Below are 7,532 nucleotides of genomic sequence, written 5' to 3'. Positions count from 1 at the left end.
CAGATATGCAGATGACACCACCCTTATGGCAGAAAGTGTAGAGGGACTGAAAAGCCTCTTGATGAAAGTGAAAGAGGAGGGTGAAAAAGTTGGCTTAAAGCTCAACATTCAGAAAATTAAGATCATGGCATCTGGTCCCATCACTTCATGGGAAATAGATGGGGAAACAGTGGAAACAGTGTTACACTTTATTTTGGGGGGCTCCAAAATCACTGCAGATGGTGATTGCAGCCATGAAATGAAAAGACGCTTACTCCTTGGAAGGAAAGTTATGACCAACCTAGACAGCATATTAAAAGCAGAGATATTACTTTGCCAACGAAAGTCCATCTCATCAAGGCTATGGTTTTTCCTGTGGTCATGTATGGATGTGAGAGTTGGACTGTGAAGAAAGCTGAGCGCCAAAGAATTGATGCTTTTGAACTGTGGTGTTGGAGAAGACTCTTTAGAGTTCCTTGAACTGCAAGGAGATCCAACCAGTCCATCCTAAAGGAGATCGGTCCTGGGTGTTCATTGGAAGGACTGATGTGAAAGCTGAAACTCCAATACTTTGGCCACCTGATGCGAAGAGCTGATTCATTGGGAAAAAACCCATATTCTGGGAAAGATTGAAGGCAGGATGAGAAAGAGGTTGACAGAGGATGAAATGGTTGGATGGCATCACCAACTCAATGGACATGAGTTAGAGTAAACTCTGGGAGCTGGTGATGGACAGGGAGGCCTGGCCTGGTCCATGGGATCACAAAGAGTCAGACACGACTGAGCAACTGAACTGAACTGAAACAAAGTTTTACTTTCTTATTGACAGAAAGACTCATAGATAAGCATACTAATAAGTAACAGAAGCTCCCCAGCACACTATCAAGGTAATTTTGCACATTTCTAGGTGTGAATAAAGGCATTGAGAACATGAAGTAGCTGTGACTACAACATGCCCCAAATGAGACCAGCTTTCTTTCAGCTCCTTTACTTGAAACTAAAAGTGAAAAATGTTTATCAGCTGAGGTCAGGGCTCAGGAAATGAGTAGCAAATGTAAAACACAAGCAGCCTAGAATTGTTCTACATTGAATGCTGTGGACGAATATTTGTACATCAAACCCAAGAGTCTACTTAAACTTTTCAGAATAACTGAATGGCACAGCAAGACACTTATGTATTCAAACGTCATGTGAGAGACAGAAAAATGATGAACTCCTACAAAAATTTCCCAGCCTTCTTTCAAAGAGCTACAAATGGAAATTTGCTGTAAAGACTAAAACAGCTTATTACAACACTAACAAGGAGACATGATTCAGAATTCAGTGTGTAAAAATTTTTTCTTTCCTCATTAACACAAATTTCGCAAAGCTTGGTATTATGTTCAGCCATTCAGAAAGGAAGAAAGGCTTTTGGGGTGTCTTATGGATTTCTGAAGTGCATAATACTTTCATAATTTAAAGTTTATGTTGTTTCAGTATGTGCATAGTAGAAATGAAAAACTTTATAAGTAATAATATAGTGAATAAAATATTATTATTTGTTGCTCTTGATAATATGCTTCAAAAACTTTAATACTTCCTAGAATATAGTGGGAACTTTCAAAACATTTGTTTCTTTCCATATATTGTATTTTTTATTTGTGCCCAAATGTACTATGCTCTAGGTAATTCAAGTGGAGACAGAATTTATTAAAAAGGTATCAAATGCCTCTCAGAATGATTGGGAAGAAGGGTAAGGGGATTCAGGAAATAAGTGGTCCACACATGTTTCATATTTCCAGTTTTATGGTGAATATGCCTTTTACCAAGTCTTTATAAAGACCTTGCTGCTGCTAAGTCGCTTCAGTCGTGTCTGACTCAGTGCAACCCTGTAGACGGCAGCCCACAAGGCTCCCCTGTCCCTGGGATTCTCCAGGCAATAACACTGGAGCGGGTTGCCATTTCCTTCTCCAATGCATAAAAGTGAAAAGTGAAAGTGAAGTCGCTCAGTCGTGTCCAACTCTTAGCGACCCCATGGATTGTGGCCCACCAGGCTCCTCTGTCCATGGGATTTTCCAGGCAAGAGTGCTGGAGTGGGGTGCCATTGCCTTCTCCAATTTAAAGACCTTGGTGGTCCTCAAATACAGGAACAGAGAATATACGTTTTGTTTGGACAACAAATATATAGGGAAATAGGTGATGATGAAAATGTATCTAGCAATAACAAGACCTAACATCAATATGATAGTTGCTCATTTGTATCCAACTCTCTATGACTCATGGACTGGGGCCCACGAGGCTTCTCTGTCCAAGCAATTCTCTAGGCAAGAATACTGGAGTAGGCTGCCATTTTCAACTCCAGGAGATCTTTCCAACCCAGGGATTGAATCTGGGTCTCCTGCATTGCATGCAAATTCTTTACCATTTGAGCCACCAGGAAAGTCCTAATATCAGTATATATCCAGTAAAATACTAAAGGGTATGGCCATGTGGTTTATATAATTTGACAAGATAAAAACCAACTTTGTTAATAGAAATGGAAAATTTGGAGTATTCAAATGAAAACATTTTGTTTATCAAAATAGTAATCCCTTTATCTACTGCACTGAACATTCAGTACTTCAGATTGTCTATTGTTAAGTTCATTCTCTTTCTAGGAAAGGGAAGCATTCTAAAAGGAAGTCATTAATATCAGAAGAAGAATGCTATTCTCCACCTGGTAAAAAGGGAGGGTTGTTTACAATATCAATGACTATATTTTTGAAATACATTGGGATTGTCTTTTTTTTATAAAAATGTTCTATCCAACATCCCACTTCATTTCAACTTCCCTACAGCTCCGTTTAAAGTTTTGGGAACTTAATATAACAATTATTCATTTATCTTTTATAGTAAACCTAAAAAAGAATTCCATCCCAGCATATATCTAGAGAAAAACATGGTCTGAAAGGATATGTACATCAAAATGTCTGTTGAAGCATTATTTAAAATAGTCAAGATATGGAAGCAACCTAAATATCCATCAACAGAGGACTGGATAAAGATGTGGTACACACAGTGGAATATTCAGTTCAGTTCAGTCACTCAGTTGTGTCCAACTCTTTGCGACCCCATGAATTGCAGCACGCCAGGCCTTCCTGTCCATCACCAGCTCCCGGAGTTCACTCAAACTCATGTCCATTGAGTCAGTGATGCCATCCAGCCATCTCATCCTCTGTCATCCCCTTCTCCTCCTGCCCCCAATCCCTCCCAGCATCAAGGTTGTTTCCAATGAGTCAACTCTTCACATGAGGTAGCCAAAGTACTGGAGTTTCAGCTTTCACATCAGTCCTTCCAATGAACACCCAGGACTGATCTCCTTTAGGATGGACTGGTTGGATCTCCTTGCAGTCCAAGGGACTCTCAAGAGTCTTCTCCAACACCACAGTTCAAAAGCATCAATTCTTTGGTGCTCAGCTTTCTTCACAGTCCAACTCTAACATACATACATGACCACAGGAAAAACCATAGCCTTGACTAGATGGATCTTTGTTGGCAAAGTAATGGCTCTGCTTTTGAATATGCTGTCTAGGTTGGTCATAACTTTCCTTCCAAGGAGTAAGCGTCTTTTCATTTCATGGCTGCAATCACCATCTGCAGTGATTTTGGAGCCCCCCAAAATAAAGTGTAACACTGTTTCCACTGTTTCCCCATCTATTTCCCATGAAGTGATGGGACCAGATGCCATGATCTTAGTTTTCTGAATGTTGAGCTTTAAGCCAACTTTTTCACTCTCCTCTTTCACCTTCATCAAGAGGCTTTTGAGTTCCTCTTCACTTTCTGCCATAAGGGTGGTGTCATCTGCATATCTGAGGTTATTAATATTTCTCCTGGCAATCTTGATTCCAGCTTGTGCTTCTTACATCCCAGCATTTCTCATGATGTACTCTGCATATAAGTTAAACAAGCAGGGTGACAATATACAGCCTTGACGTACTCCTTTTCCTATTTGGAACCAGTCTGTTGTTCCATGTCCAGTTCTAACTGTTGCTTCCTGACCTGCATATAGGTTTTTTCAAAAGGCAGGTCAGGTGGTCTGGTATTCCCATCTCTTGAAGAATTTTCCACAGTTTATTGTGATCCACACAGTCAAAGGCTTTGGCATAGTCAATAAAGCAGAAATAGATGTTTTTCTGGAACTCTCTTTCTTTTTCGATGATCCAGCGGATGTTGGCAATTTGATCTCTGGTTCCTCTGCTTTTTTTAAAACCAGCTGGAACATCTGGAAGTTCAGGGTTCATGTATTGCGTAAGTCTGGCTGGGAGAACTTTGAGCATTACTTTACTAGCGTGTGAGATGAGTGCAGTTGTTCAGTAGATTGAGCATTCTTTGGCATTGCCTTTCTTTGGGATTGGAATGAAAACTGACCTTTTCCAGTCCTATTACTCAGCCATTAAAAAAATTAAATAATGCAATTTGCAACAACATGGATAGATCTAGATATTGTCATACAAAGTGATGTAAGTCAGAAGAGAAGGTGAGATATCATATGGCATCTCCTATATGTTGAATTTAAAAAGAAATAATACAGATGAGCTCATTTACAAAACAGAAACAGACTCACAAACCAAGAGAATGAACTTATGGTTTCCAGGGGGAAGAATAGGGCCAAGGGATAGTTAGGGAATTTTGGATGGACATGTACACACTGCTGTATTTACAATGGATAAACAACAATGTCCTATTGTATAGCACAGAGAGCACTGCTCAGTAACGTGGCAGCCTGGATGGGAGGGGAATGGATACAGGCATATGTATGACTGAGCACCTTTGGCGTCCACGCGAAACTACCACAACATTGTTAATTGGCTATACTTCAGTGTAAAATAAAAATTTTTTAAATCCAGTTTTATTGAGAAATAGTTTCTATTACACATCCCTATATAAGTTCAGCAGGAATAGCATATTAGCTTGATTTACTTCTATGGTAAAATTACTTCTACAATAAGTTAGTTTAACATCCATCTTCTCAAATGGGTATAATTAAAAGAAAAGAAAAAAAGAAAAAAAATTCTCCTGGTGATATGAACTCTCAGGATTTAGTCTCTTAACAACTTTCCTAAATAACACACATTAGTGTTAATTATGGTCAACATGATGGGCTTTACATCTTCAGTTCTTACGTATCTTATAAGTGGAAGGTTGTACCTTTTGACCGCCTTCCTCTAGTTTCTCTCCCTTCACCTTCTGCCTTCCATTACCCCGTTTGACATCTTTTTCTATGCGTTTGTTTTTCTGTTGCTTTTGTTTGAGTCCACGTTTAAGTGAGATCGTGCAAGTTACAGACATGAATTGTATTCATGCAGAACACACAAGTTTTTCCGTTTAAATTCTGTCCTTTAAACCATTTTCTCAACGACTGGGCCACAGTAATGAGACCCTGGAGCAGATGCGCCTGCTTTCATTTTGTGTCTGCTTTATACAGCACAGCACTGGACACAGAATATATGCCTAAAATTACTTATTTGAGTGACTGAATGAATGAAGCAGTCAGTCTCTGACTACCCCAAAGCTATACAATACCAAGTTTCAAGTTTAACTCAGAAAAATTTCAGTGGTATAATAATTATTTTAGGACTTCCCTGGTGGTCTGGTGGCTACGAATCTGCTTTCCAATGCAGGGGACATCAGTTCGATCCCTGGTCAGGAAACTAAGATCCCACACGCCACAGGGCACCTAAGTCTGCTTGCCGCAGCCAACCCTGTGTGCCACAAGTACTGAGCCTGTGCACTCTGGAGCCTGACTGTCACTGCTAGCGAGAAGCCTGCACGCCATAAGAAACGATCTGCATATGGCGATTAACACCCAGTGCAGCCAAATAAATAAATATTTTCATAAAATGAAATAGTGATTATTTTTCCAACAATAATTTTATCACATAATATTGCAGGAATAATAAAGGGTTACAGACATTTTCAATCAAAGTAAAATGAGATTTATAATTCATATAATAATTTGTATATTTTCTAATTACATTTTGTGTATTACTGTATTAGACCTTTACTACAAGTCGATATGGTGAATATTATACTTAACCTCATAAGTAAAGATACAGGATAAGGAATTTACCCAAGGTCAGAGGGTTGTAAGCAGTACACATTTTATGTGTTTTAAGACATATGTTTTATATGATATTGATATATGTGTTATAAACACCCATATTAATATAGGTATTAATATATTAAGTAGTTTATGTATGTATCTATATATCACAGAAAAAAGATTTAGGCAGCTCAAGTTATAGATATCAATTTTAAAAATGTATAAATGCATATTTCCCTCACTTGGTTAATGTCAACAGATCCTCAGATTGTTCATAGCACCATTTTGTATTTGACAGTGTTTGGCACCACAGTCCAGTACTCTTGCCTGGAAAATCCCATGGACGGAGGAGCCTGGTAGGCTGCAGTCCAAGGGGTCACTGAGAGTCGGACACGACCTAGTGACTTCCTACTTTCACTTTCCACTTTCATGCATTGGAGAAGGAAATGGCAACCCACTCCAGTGATCTTGCCTGGAGAATCCCAGGAACTGGGGAGCCTGGTGGGCTGCCGTCTATGGGGTCACACAGAGTCAGACACAACTGAAGCGACTTAGCAGCAGCAACATATCTCAGTTTCTTGCTTCAAACAAATGATGAGTAATACACGATCTACTTTGTCTATATAACACCTGGTATCTTAAATGTTTTTCTACTAAAGAAATTATTCTCCAGAAAGGATAGCTCCACTAAAACAAAAACTGATGGACAGAGTCTTGCTTTCTATTTAAAGATCTGTTTTAATTTAGACTTGTTCTCAGTCCCTGGAGAAGCACAAGTTCTTTTTCTCCCCCATTTCTTCAAAGCATATGCACTTGCTTCAGCTCTGTCCATCTTTAAAATTATCGTTGCTTTCCCAACTGCCTCTTTTGTACAAAGATGTCATTTTTGCTGTCAATACCACTATAATGCTTTCACACAGACAGTAAAAGGAAGAAAAAAAGTGAATAGTGTTTTTCTGGAGTCTTGCTGTCTTTGGTTCTTTTTCTCCTAGCCTTGGGTCTACCTGACCATATATGTGCTGTGAAACCATGTGACAGTTTTATGAGGCTTCTGCATTTGTGTTGGGTTGGTCATAATTCATTAAGAACATGTGTGCATGAAAAGATACTCAATATTGTTAATTATTAGAGAAATGCAAATCAAAACTACAGTGAGATACCACTTCACACAAGTCAGTATGACTATCACTAAACAATCTACAAATAACAGTTGCTAAAGAGATGGTGGAGAAAAGGGAATCCTCTTACACTTTTGGTGGGAATGTATTTGCTGCAGCCACTACAGAAAACAGTATGGGAGGCTCCTCAAAAATCTAAAAAAATAGAACTGCCATATGATCCAGCAATCCCACTCCTAGTCATATACCTAGAAAAATTATAATTAAAAAAAATATATACAAGCACCCCCTATGTTCACAGAAGCACTATTCACAATAGCCAAGATATGGAAACTGCCTAAATGTTCATAAACAGATGAGTGGATAAAGAAAAT

This window comes from Bubalus kerabau, chromosome 20 (assembly GCF_029407905.1).
Source record: "Bubalus kerabau isolate K-KA32 ecotype Philippines breed swamp buffalo chromosome 20, PCC_UOA_SB_1v2, whole genome shotgun sequence".
NCBI classification, from domain to species: Eukaryota; Metazoa; Chordata; class Mammalia; order Artiodactyla; family Bovidae; genus Bubalus; species Bubalus kerabau.
The sequence above is the reverse complement of the archived record's forward strand: the minus strand, read 5'-3'. Positions refer to the sequence as shown.